Source organism: Pseudorca crassidens, chromosome 20 (assembly GCF_039906515.1).
Source record: "Pseudorca crassidens isolate mPseCra1 chromosome 20, mPseCra1.hap1, whole genome shotgun sequence".
Classification (NCBI taxonomy): domain Eukaryota; kingdom Metazoa; phylum Chordata; class Mammalia; order Artiodactyla; family Delphinidae; genus Pseudorca; species Pseudorca crassidens.
The window spans coordinates 30803029-30815080 of record NC_090315.1 but is presented as its reverse complement, the minus strand read 5'-3'; positions in this window follow the sequence as shown (position 1 = coordinate 30815080).

Genomic DNA, 12052 nt, shown 5'->3' with positions numbered 1-12052 from the left:
CTTTTTTCTTTGTTTCTTCAACTTACGTAGATGCCAGCTGTGGTTGGGGGCTCTATTTTCAAGGACCTCCCTCTGAGATTGAAACACGTGTGTCCTCTTGGGTCATAGCAGGAAACTCACATTATATTTGAAAAGTCCAATAACATCTTGGTCCCTTCTCAAGTACCCTATGCATAGTAAGCATCTTTAGCTTATTAAAAAAAAATGTCATACAGTAAATCAGGGAGTCTCTACTATGTGCTAAGCTCTATTTCAAGTCTTGATATGCATACAAAAGCTCAGTGAAACATGGCTTTTGCCTGCAATATTTTACTTAGGGTTAAAACTCATTTTTTAATAAAAGACACAATAGGCCATAAGTAGCTGAAACTGTTTCTGGGTTGGGTGCTATACATTCAGGAGAGAGAAAAGTGAAGCTTAGAATGGATGGAGGAGAATTCTTGGAGGAGATGGCAGTGTACTTGAACTAAAGCTTTAAGGATGAACAGAATTAGAATGATGAAGAAGGGGCCATATTAGCCATGGTTGTCTTGTTTGCAAGTGGTGGAATCAAATTCAAACTGGGGTAAGTGAAGAAGGGAATGCTTTGATTCACAGCTGAAAGCCCAGAGGTGTTAGGTGTGTTAGGCATAGCTGGATCCTGGATGTTCAGTGCTATTCTTTTTTTTTTTTTTTTTTGGCCCTGCCACGCAGCATGCAGGATCTTCGTTCCCCAACCAGGGATCAAACCCATGGCCCCCTGCAGTGGAAAACACAGAGTCTTAAGCACTGGACTGCCAGGGAAGTCCCTCATCTTCTCCATCTCTTGATTTACATCTGCTTTGCCTTCATTCCCAGACAGGCTGTCTCTTTGGTAACAAGATATCTGTCGGGATTTCCAGATTTAAATCACATAAGCAATCCCAACAAAAAGCAAATTCTCTCTTCTAAACAGTTCTAAAATCTCTGGGATTCAGCCCAATGGACTCTGATTGGGTCATGTGTCCCTCTTTAAAGTGGTCTTTGGGGCTGCCTGGTCCTTATTCTCTGTTGAGCAGAGATTAGAGTCGCATGGATTGACCGTTGGGTAGGGGTATTTCTCCATGGCAATTTAGAGTACCATCAGCAAGACACACGGGAGAGTAGATATGGGACTGAAAAACATAAGACATGGCTGTAGGAGGTAAATCAACAAATGTACAGGATGGGGGCATTGCTGCTTAACTAAGAGGTGCTCTATAAATATGAGTATAAACGGTTGGTTATGGAGTGGCAGTTGAAGTAAAACTTGATTAGGACATCATTGGGGAAGAAAATGCTGTGTTCACGGAACAAGAGAGAATAAACATGGATTAGAATGTAAAAATATCTTGGAAATGGTGAGTAAATAAAGCTACAGAAACAGAGTGGACCAAAGCAGAGAGGGACTCAAAGTTATCTAGAGGCTAGTTAAATTTTATGCCCTTTGCAAAAGCAATTAGCCATTGAGAGGTTAAATATCTCCTTTAAACATTGCACCACACTATTTGCTATGTCAACATGCTAAAAGGACCTCCCTACCTGTTTTCCTTTTTTTGAAGGGAATAGCAGTTGATTCACCAGAATACATTCTGCCCAAGAAGCTTGGCGTGAGCCAATCAGGGTATGCCCTTTTCCTTGACCAGGGAGTGACTGAGTCAAAAGTGGGCATGAAATCCAACTCCATTTCATGAGAAGTGAGAAGTCTATTGGAGGAATTTCTGCAGAAAGTTTTCTTTTTCCTAAGAAAGGTCTAAAGGGAGAGATTGTTTTCTTCTTCCATGGAAAGCTGGCCTTGATACCTAGAACTGTTGAACCTTTTTACTACAAGTCTGAGGATGGAACCCATGCTTGGAAGACATAAGAACCTGGATACTTGATGTCAAAGTCCTGCAGTCTGCTCTACTTTGGGCTTTCTGTTATGTGACCTGATAAACGTCTTTATTGTTTTAGCCAATTTGAGATAGGTTTATTTGTAGCCCAAAGCAAAGCTAAGACATATACTTTATATATAGAAAATGTAGACATAGAAACCCTTATTATAAAGTCATTTATTTATTCTTTTATTATTCACACAATACAATCCTCATTAAAATAGAAAAGAAAAAGTTACACTATCATGCACAGAATTATATGTATATTAGTACTACAATCTCATGGAGAAAAAAAAGACTAGAAGGAAATTGACCAAAATCTTAATAGTCCCTTTTAGGGACATCTGTACTTATATAGATGATGTGATACTTTTCTTCTTTCTGTTTTTTTCCAAGTTCTATATTGAAAAACTTGTAGCTTTTATAAAAATTAGCAAACATAAGTATTTTCTTCAAGACCAGCACAAATTCAATTAATCTGAATTTGGAGAAATTGACTGTTGTTGATATTTTAATTTTTGGGGTAATCCAGAACCCTTTTGATTTCAAATGTTGTGATTAGAAATTGTTCTGAAATATGTGAGTCACTTTCCTACTTTAGTAATCTGTGTAGTAACCAGAATGGAATTTTTCTTTACTGATGGCAAACGTCTCAGGCTTTAGGTCACCTTTCTAAAGGTCAAGGCCTGGAGATACAGGCTGAGCTGGTGTTGGAAATTAGGCTTAATCTCTACTGATGGAGTACAGCCCTGGAAATTGCCTGCCCTCCCTGTCCTATATGTGAGTTCTTGAGAGTCATTCGTACTCTATTATTTAAATGATTTACTTAGTATTTCTTTTTAAATTCGTTTACTCTCCTTTCAGAAAAAATAATTGAAAGGGAAATTTATATCACAATAAAAACTGGTATCATTTGAGGTAAATAGAAAGCAACTTATACAGATAACCCAAATAAAATATAATGATATTAATCATATTCTCTCTTGATATTGAATGCTAAATGTTCTGAGCCTGAGTCCTGGTACGTCTTTATTTAAAAGAGAGATTATCAAGTGTTAGAGAGATATTAGAGAGCCTATTAATACTAAACTGAGTCTTCTTGAGTAGTGAGAAGGCTTGAAAGGATTAACTTTTTGCTAAGAGATTCAATATTATTTAAAATTGCATTCCAGTGTCATTTAAAGTCACATATTCCAGACCACCCAAAGCATCTTATCTTTAATATTTGTGTGTCACCAGTGGTACCTGCTGCATTCCACATTTTAGGAACCAGTGAACTACATCAGTGGCTGCATATTAAAAGCACTTGAAGGGTTAAAACACACACACACAGAGTCCTCAAACAATAGGGTGCATCAAAATCACTGGCAGCGGGACTTCCCTGGTGGCACAGTGGTTGAGAATCCACCTGCCAGTGCAGGGGACACGGGTTCAATCCCTGGTCCGGGAAGATCCCACATGCCACGGAGCAACTAAACCAGTATGCCGCAACTACTGAAGCCTGCGCGCCTAAAGCCCGTGCTCCGCAACAAGAGATCCACCGCAATGAGAAGCCCGCGCACCGTAACAACAACAGTTCGCTGCAACTAGAGAGAGCCCGGGCACAAAAAATGAAGACCCAACGCAGCCATAAAGAAATAATAAAGAAATAAATAAATAAAAATTAATTAAAAAAAAAATCACCGGCACTGCCTGTGGAATTAGAGTTTCTGACTCAATAGGTTTGGCATAAGGCCTCAAAATTTGCATTTCTGACAAGATCCCAGGTAACACTAACGCTGCCTCTGAAGACACCTCTTTGAGAACCACTGCACACAATAATAGAAGAACCAGAGGAAGACTAAGTTCAAAACAATTTTGTGTGCTCAGTTTCATTGAAGCCAATCCATGCTGGTCTACAAGGTAAGCAGAAGACTAGAGCAGAGTTGAAATCCAGATGAATTAAGATGCACATATTTCTTAACCTTTACTCCAGCTAGGAGTACATCAGTTCCTACAAGTGGAGCTGCAGCACAAAGTAAATAGATCTGCTCTGAGAAAAGGTCAGTACACATGTCCTGCTACAATCTAATTTCAGTCTATTGCCCTGTGCCCTATTACTCGCTCTGGTGCAAGAGACACAATGGTGAAAAGCTTGAATTTAATTGTCTCTTCTATACTAAAAGCTTCTTGGTGCACAGAATATTCATGAAACTAAAGAGAAGGGCTAAGGAAGGCAGGCTTGTCCAGCCACAGTATCACACACATCACTTCAGCTCTATCTCTGAGACTGCTGCTTTTCTGGTTTCCATCAGTGTCTGGGAGAAGGCTCCTTTTAAATCTTCAAGGAGTCCTCAACTCTATGTTTTCCTGCCTCTTCATTCACTGCATGTCATTGTCGAGAACCAGATACTAGGAGTTATTGCAGAAAGAGGCCTTGAACACTTCTTACTGTGGCGTGCTAGCTATTTGCCAGCCCTGCTGCCGATTGTGGAATTGCATTTAGTTTCTATGACTTAATAATTACTTTAATTTCACTTCACACTGTTCTGAAGAACTCTTTTTGAATGAAGGGCACTTACCACACTCCTAGTGCTCGCCTGGAACCGACACAGCTAATCAGAATGTGTAGAATTAAATAAAAGAGTAATTATGGGAGGCTGTGATGTGTTATAACAGATGTACCAAACAAGGCTGGATCAACTCATTGCTCGGAAGAGATATAATTTATTAAGGCAGTTCCAGCACAGATCTTACAAGCACAAGTGGAAGCATTTAACAGGGTAGAGGAGGAGAAAAAAATGGAAGTTTTTGAAGCATTGAATTTAATAAAAAGCGTCCAATTATTTTATTTATTCTGTGCACCATTCAGGTGCATCTTCCCATAGCCCCTGGTGCTCAAATCTGTTTGAATTTGCTGTCCATGGGAAATAGGTCCCTTTTTGATTCAAATGACCATGAAGGAGAGGTTGTCTAAGGGTAGGGTGGGGACCACCGAGATTAAACATATCTCCCCACCCCAAGGGTCTAGAGTATGCCTCTCGTCAACCAAGCTACTCATCTCTCCCTTTCTTTTAAGGTAATCTACGGTATGCTAGGTGAAAAATTCAAGGTGAGACCAAATGAGAGTCAGGCTACTGGAAGTACCTGAATTGATGGTGTGCTTCCCATTGAGCTCTGAGCTCTGCCAGCCTCTCAGAGAATGTTTTCCCTGAACACTGCACAGTTAAAGCAGCCGTGTACTTTTAGCTTTTGCTGTGGATACAGACTCTTTCTGGGCATGGTGAGGAGGGAAGAAAAAGGTAGAAAACAAGGTTTAGGTCTTCTCGAGGCTTATGACTAACTAATAAAGACAAGCCCGTGCACTTCCAAATTTGAGAACAGTTTCAGTTCATCATTAACTCATTGCTTAAAATACAATGTCTAATTGTTCATAAACAGCCTGAAGGATAGGGTTTGCGATACTTTTAGGAGGACCCAAGTCTTGAGCTGGTCTTGGAGGAAACCCTGAACTTCAAGCAATTTGCTGTCATTTAACAGGTTTGATTTGGCAAGAAGGGTCTTTAAAGGGTGAATTTTTTAGATACCATTTTTTCTTTGAACCCGTTTTTCATTTGTCCTCTGTACAGTTTGTTTAGAAATTTTATTGTGAGTTGTGTAGGGCCATCTTTTCACTTATTTTTTCTCAAACTTTTTTACCTGTCCGTATCATCTATCTATCTATCTATCTATTTATCTATCATCTATCTATCTATCATCTATGTAAATTTTTATAAAATTTACAAAAACATATATAAAGGTTTCTCAAGTTTGTCTTGTGTCCACACCTAGGCATCAAGCTTTTTGAGGATAAGTAATATTTCTTATTCATCTGTGTATCCTACCAGAGTGTTTAGGACAGTGTTTTGTATTTTTTTCCATAAAAACAATAAATTGCTGATTGATTAAAATGAAATATAATGATGACCTTGGCTGTCTACGTCTGAAGTAGCACAAATCCCAAGTGTGGAAAATGAGAAAGTGTTTCTTTCATTTATTCCTTCTTTTTAATATTGTACTGGTGACGAATGAGGCCAGAGGTGGTGTTACAAGGCACAGCAGACTACATCAGAACAAACATGGTTTTCAGTCGGGAGAACTGGGCTCCAAACAGCACATGCCTGGCACCAAGTTGGGTTCTGGAAACCCTTCATCACTTAGGTTGCCAGTGTCCCCCTTGGTCAAGCAGGCCTGACAATGATACTTACCCACACATGGATTTGGTGCAGATCAAATGAAATAATATGTGAAAAACATAAAGAGAATTTCTGGTTCTATGTAAATAAATAGAAATTGTTGTTTATGATAATAAAATGGAGAGAATGGAGCACACACTGAAACCAGCATAAACCAGTTTGATCAAGTCCAGACAGTTTGGCAGTTTCAATAAATCTCATGGCTTTATGAAGTTTCTACTGTTTACTTGAAAAATCATAACATTTTCCAAAAAAACAAATACAGGCCTCTTTAATTGGGGCTGCCTTGTGGACAGATGGTTACCAAATGGGCTGGTGGATTACTGGGAGGCAGCTGGATTAATCATCCTTTTCATCAGGTTGGGCGATCTTGGCTGGAGAAAAACAGGATTGTTGTGTCGTTGCCCCGTACCTGCTTGTGCCTGTTGAATGAACTTCAGGCTCTAAACCGAACCCTAATGAAAACTTGGAAAGGGTGAAGCATAATTGTCGGTGCTTACAGAGCCATCTGCTGATTTTTGCCTTCATGCTTTCCTTTACCAGTCAGGGCACCTTATTTACCTTGAGAAACCACCCTTCTCTCAGCCCCAGGAAAGGTTATGTGACCCAAACCTGGCCAATCAGAATACTGTATTTTCCTGGTTCTTATGGGCACCTGACCCAAGCCAGGCCATCCAGGGCCAAAGAGACTCAATTCTAGAACTTGAGTTTAAACTAGGAGGAAAAGGAAGCCTTCTTTCTCTTTTTTCTTTTTCTTTCCTTTTTTTTTTAATTGAAGTATAGTTGATTTACAATACTGTGTTAATGCTAATTTCAGGTGTACAGCATAGTGATTCTTGCTTGTTTGTTTGTTTTGTTTTTTTGCAGATTATACTTCATTATAGAAATTCCATTACAAGATATTGGGTATAATCCCCTGTGCTCTACAGTAAATCCTTGTTGCTTCTCTATTTTATGTATAGCAGTTTGTATATGTTACTCCCATACTCCTCATTTGTCCTTCCCTACCTCCCTCTCCCCTTTGGTAACCATAAGTTTGTTTTCTATATCTGTGAGTCTCTTTCTGTTTTGTATATAGATTAATTTGTATTATTTTTTAGATTCCACATATAAATGATGTCATATAGTATTTGCCTTTCTCGGTCTGACATTTCACTAAGCATAATATTCTCTAGGTCCATCCAGGTTGCTGCAAATAGCAATATTTCATTCTTTTTTATAGCTGAGTAATATTCCATTATATATATCACATTATATATATGTATATATACCATATATATATATCACATTATGTATATGTGTGTGTGTGTGTATATATATATATATCTCACATCTTAAACCAATCTTCTGTTGATGGGCACTTGGGTTGCTTTGAAGTCTTTTTTGATGCTAGAAGGATGTAAGTTTGGAACTCCTCGTTAGCCAATCACATGGGAGCGTGTGTCTGAGAATGGAGCCAGTGCTGAGGAAAGCAAAGCTGAGAGATAAGGACACCTCACTGGCCATATTGTTTGAGCATCTGGACATAGTGATCCATCAGCAAGTCCTTCCTTGGAGTCTATAATGGGAGTGCAACCAACACACATTTCTCAGAGGTGAGTGGGACAAAAGTAAAATAAAGAAGGCATCAATAATAAGGTCTCACATATTGGAGCGTGCTTTGTCCTCCTCTGAGAAGATACCGTCCTCTACTCCTCATTGTCCATCCTTCCTAACAGGAAACACACAGTTACATATTTACTATTTGCTCTTGAAGTCATGTCATGCCCTAGTTTTGACTCCCTGGTAGATTGATTTATCCTCAAGGGCAGGGTTTTGTCCTGTTTTTGGCTCCTACCTGGCATACAGAGCTGCTTAGGCTGTACAGGCTCAAAATTTATCTCTGCCTTGACAATTGAGGAAATGGGGATATTTGTTCAGCTCTCGGAGGACACTGCTTCTCCACTGGGCCCGTGTGTACCCAGAGTGCTTTGCCTTAGCTAAGATTCTTACCAGCCACAGCAGTTATAATAAGGGAAATATTAGGTTTGGGAGGTTGGGTGGCAGAGAAGGCTATGTGTACTGAAGAGCCAGTCTCCTCATTTCCTTCTGCCTTTGCCATCTTGTCAAGGCTTGCATCACCACCTGTGTTTCCTGACATGTAACGGCATCTGACTGCTGACGCTGCACTGTGTGTGTGGAGAAGTGGGTCAGAGACGAGACCCCTCAACAGCTTTGTTATCCAGACCCTGGATCAGGACGTTCACGCAAGTCTCATGGAACCATGGCTCTTTTAGTTTCTCCCTGTCTGTCTTTCCATAGGGCCCTCAGTCAGATTGTTTGGCTGACGAGGAGCCAGAGGTTCTGTCATCACTCCATTGCCCAGGCCTTCTTTCTTCCCTTCTCATCCCACTGCTACACCGGAATAACTTCCTCCTCTATAGCCAAAAAGCAAGAGCTCTGTACATAGTCAATGATCCTCCACTAGAAGCAGCCAAGTCCCAGGTCCACCCCAGCCAAGGCCTTGTTATCTCAACAACCATTGTAAAATGGGCTTTGATTACTACTTACAAAGTGCTTTCACACACATACCTGGTTAATGCTTTCTAACGCCATGGTGAGTCAGGACACTCAGCCCGTGAATGGTGCCCACGATCACATAGTTTGTAAAGGGCAAGGCCACATTCAGAAAATATGTCTCCTAACTTCTTATTTTTTATCAAGCTATTTTTCTTCCATAATATCAGCTTCTGGGCCAAAAGATTGAGACCAAGCTCGTGCTTCCCCAGTCCTAGGCATAGCTTCTCTGGGTGAAAATAGAGCACCCTCCCACCTGGTTCCATTTGTGAAACATCAAGCCAGTTGGGCTGGAAATTCAACACAGTCTCTCCAACATACATGAACAGGGCCCCTGGCATCTCTTTCAGTGCTAAGCAACCCTGAGGGTTCCAAGGGCTCAAGGAGAGGGTTATAGTGGGATGGTATTCTCGACCCTTGGAGCAGAATTCCTCCCTCACCAGATGAGTTGTGATTATTATGAATGATAAAGAGGTTCATTGCTTTATTATTCTTACTTTTAAAAATTCTGAAGCAAATGTTTCTCTCAGCACCCTAACTGATCATTTTAATTTCCTTGCTTTTGCTATAATAAAAATTGATGTTAAAGGATGCCTGAGGCAGTGTAATGAGAAAATGAAATTAGTTTTTCAGTTGACTGATCAAAAGCATTTTATATGTGATAATAAACAGTTTATTTTACTCTTTTGCTTATGACATAATTAATGGCCAAAATATTTTCCTGAAGTTCATATTGTCTGCCGAACTCTCCTTCCAAGTTCCAGGAAAATAATATTTTTGTAATTCCCCAGGCTGGACAAAAAATAAACTTTACCATTCCCTGCAGAAGAGAATTCATTATCTTTGTTTAACCCTTCATGATTTGTGGCTACTATTAGACCAATCAGGTTGGGGGAAATGCTTGTCTACATTTCCTTCCCGGGACACAGCAATATTTCTCTGTTGAAACTGAAGCCAACCTTCCCAACGGTCTTTCTTGTTGGAACGCTCTTCCTGACAAGAAAGGTTTACTGTGAGGATTAAACAGCATAAGTTTTAAAAAATGTAGACTGGTTGAAACCCAGCAAACTGAATTCAAACTTTTTTGATCTTTGACTTTGAAATTTGTGTTGCTTTTTCTCCACTTAGCAAGATAAGACGATGATGGGTTTAAATGAATGTTGAATTGGATTTGAAGACCTGGCTACTAATCCCAAATATCTCCTTCCCCATGTATGAGTTGGGTATTTCAGTTTACTTTAGCTCTATCTCAGTTTCTTCATCTGTGCAGCTCCCTAATTTATCTAAATAACAATAATAGTACCAATTACTAGGGGCTTGCTATGTGCCAGGTGTACCAAGATGTATATGCAAAGACATTTCTTAAAGCACTGCTGGTCAGAACAGAAAACTGCAGGCAACCTGCCTCAGTTAGCTTTTACTGCCTAACAACTACTCTAAAATATAATGGCTTAAGATAATAACCATTTTATTTAGCTCATGATTCTGTGAGTTAGCTGGGTCATTCTTCTGGTCTCAGCTGACTTGGCTTTTGACTCTCTTTTGACTTTCTTATGTCTGAGGTCAGCTGGCATTTTGCAGCTGGATGGCCTAGGACGGGCTCCCTCATGTGTCTGGAGGTTGGCAGGCTGGATGGTCAGCTGAGATAGCTACTCTTTCCTCCATGCAGTCTCTTGACCTCCAGTAGGCTAGCCTGAGCTTGTTTGAATGGTGGTCTCAGGGTTCTAAGTGAAACAAGAGAGACAAAGCCCCAACGTACCACATTTTTTTCTTTTGCTGTATGCAGTCCTCTCACTGTTGTGGCCTCTCCCGCTGCGGAGCACAGGCTCCAGACGTGCAGGCCCAGTGGCCATGGCTCACGGGCCCAGCCGCTCCGCGGCATGTGGGATCTTCCCGGACCGGGGCACGAACCCGCATCCCCTGCATCAGCAAGCGGACTCTCAACCACTGCGCCACCAGGGAAGCCCCGTACCACATTTTTTAAGTCTCCACTTGCATCAGCGTTTGCTATCATCCCATTGACCAAAGCAAGGCGCATGGTGTAGCCCAGAGCCCATATAATAGAGTACTACCCAAGGGAGGGGAATCTTTGCAGTATCTTTGGCAGTCTACCACATGACCTAAATAACCATCAATACCAAGAATGGTTGATTCAATTATGGTTCATATTTGTTCTTTGCACAAAGTTTTTGCACATGCTGCTCCTTTTGTTTGGAATATTCTTTTCTCTTCACTTATTTAACTTATTTTCTTCCTTTAGAGCTCAGCTTGAGAATTCTTCCCTAGTTCTTTGATTGGGGCAGATCTCTGAAGCTCTCATAAACACCTTGTACCTTCCTCTGTAGCCCTTCCCACATTTGCAAAATGACAAATTTAGTTTGCATGGTTATCTAATGGTTACTGGTTATCCCACCAGACTGCAAGCTCAAGAGCATAAGGACCTGTCTAATTTTCACTTACCACTGTATCCTCAGTCTACCAGTGTCTGGCATACATCAAAGTACTCATTAAGTCATTGTTTTTAGATTATCTTTACTATTTCCCAATGTCATGTAGTTGTCATCACAGGAGTCTTACATATCTTTTATTAGATGTATTCTTAAGTCCTGAAGTTTTCAGTCAATTTTTTAAAATTTATTTTCTTTTTCTTTGTTGCTGGTAGCTTTTAATACAGTTGAATTTTGTGTATCAACCTTGCGACCGGAGATCTTGCTAAATTCACTAATTAATTCTAATGCTTTGTCAATTAAAAAAAAAACTCCCTTATGTGAAATTAAGTCATCGGTAAATAGTGTCTATTTTATTTCTTCCTTTTAAATTCCTATCCTTTTTTTTCTTGCCTTATTACAGTATCCAGGCACTTCATTACAATTTTGAGTAGAAGTAGTGATATCAGGCATCCTTATTTTATTTGTGATCTTAGAGGAAAGTATTCTGTAAGTCACCATTACTGCGACGTTTCCTAAAGATTTCTTACATTTCTGGCTTATTTTCAAAACTACAAAATCCAGAAAAGGGCAGGTGACCACACTGAAACTGGATGTGTCCTCAATGCCAAATGCGAGGTACTACCTTGTCTTTATGCATCTCAGGAGGTTATCTGGTGTAGTACACTGAAATAATAACTAACTATGAGTGGACACTGCAGGCAGGCAAATAGCATTAGGACGCCTAATCACGGAGAAACCTAAATGAGTGGGTCTAACACCAACAAGGGATATTTATAGAGGGAAAGGATTAAGTTGCTTTACTCTCAAGGGTCCTGCTGGTCTGGAGTCTGAAGGCAGTGGCAAAGCAGAGAGGAAAATCCAGGAAACTTGGGTCAGAGACTTGCTGTGTGATCTTGGGTCAGTCACTTCCCCTCTCTGAGGGTACTGTCCTTGTCTATGGAATGAGAAGAGTGATCCAGAT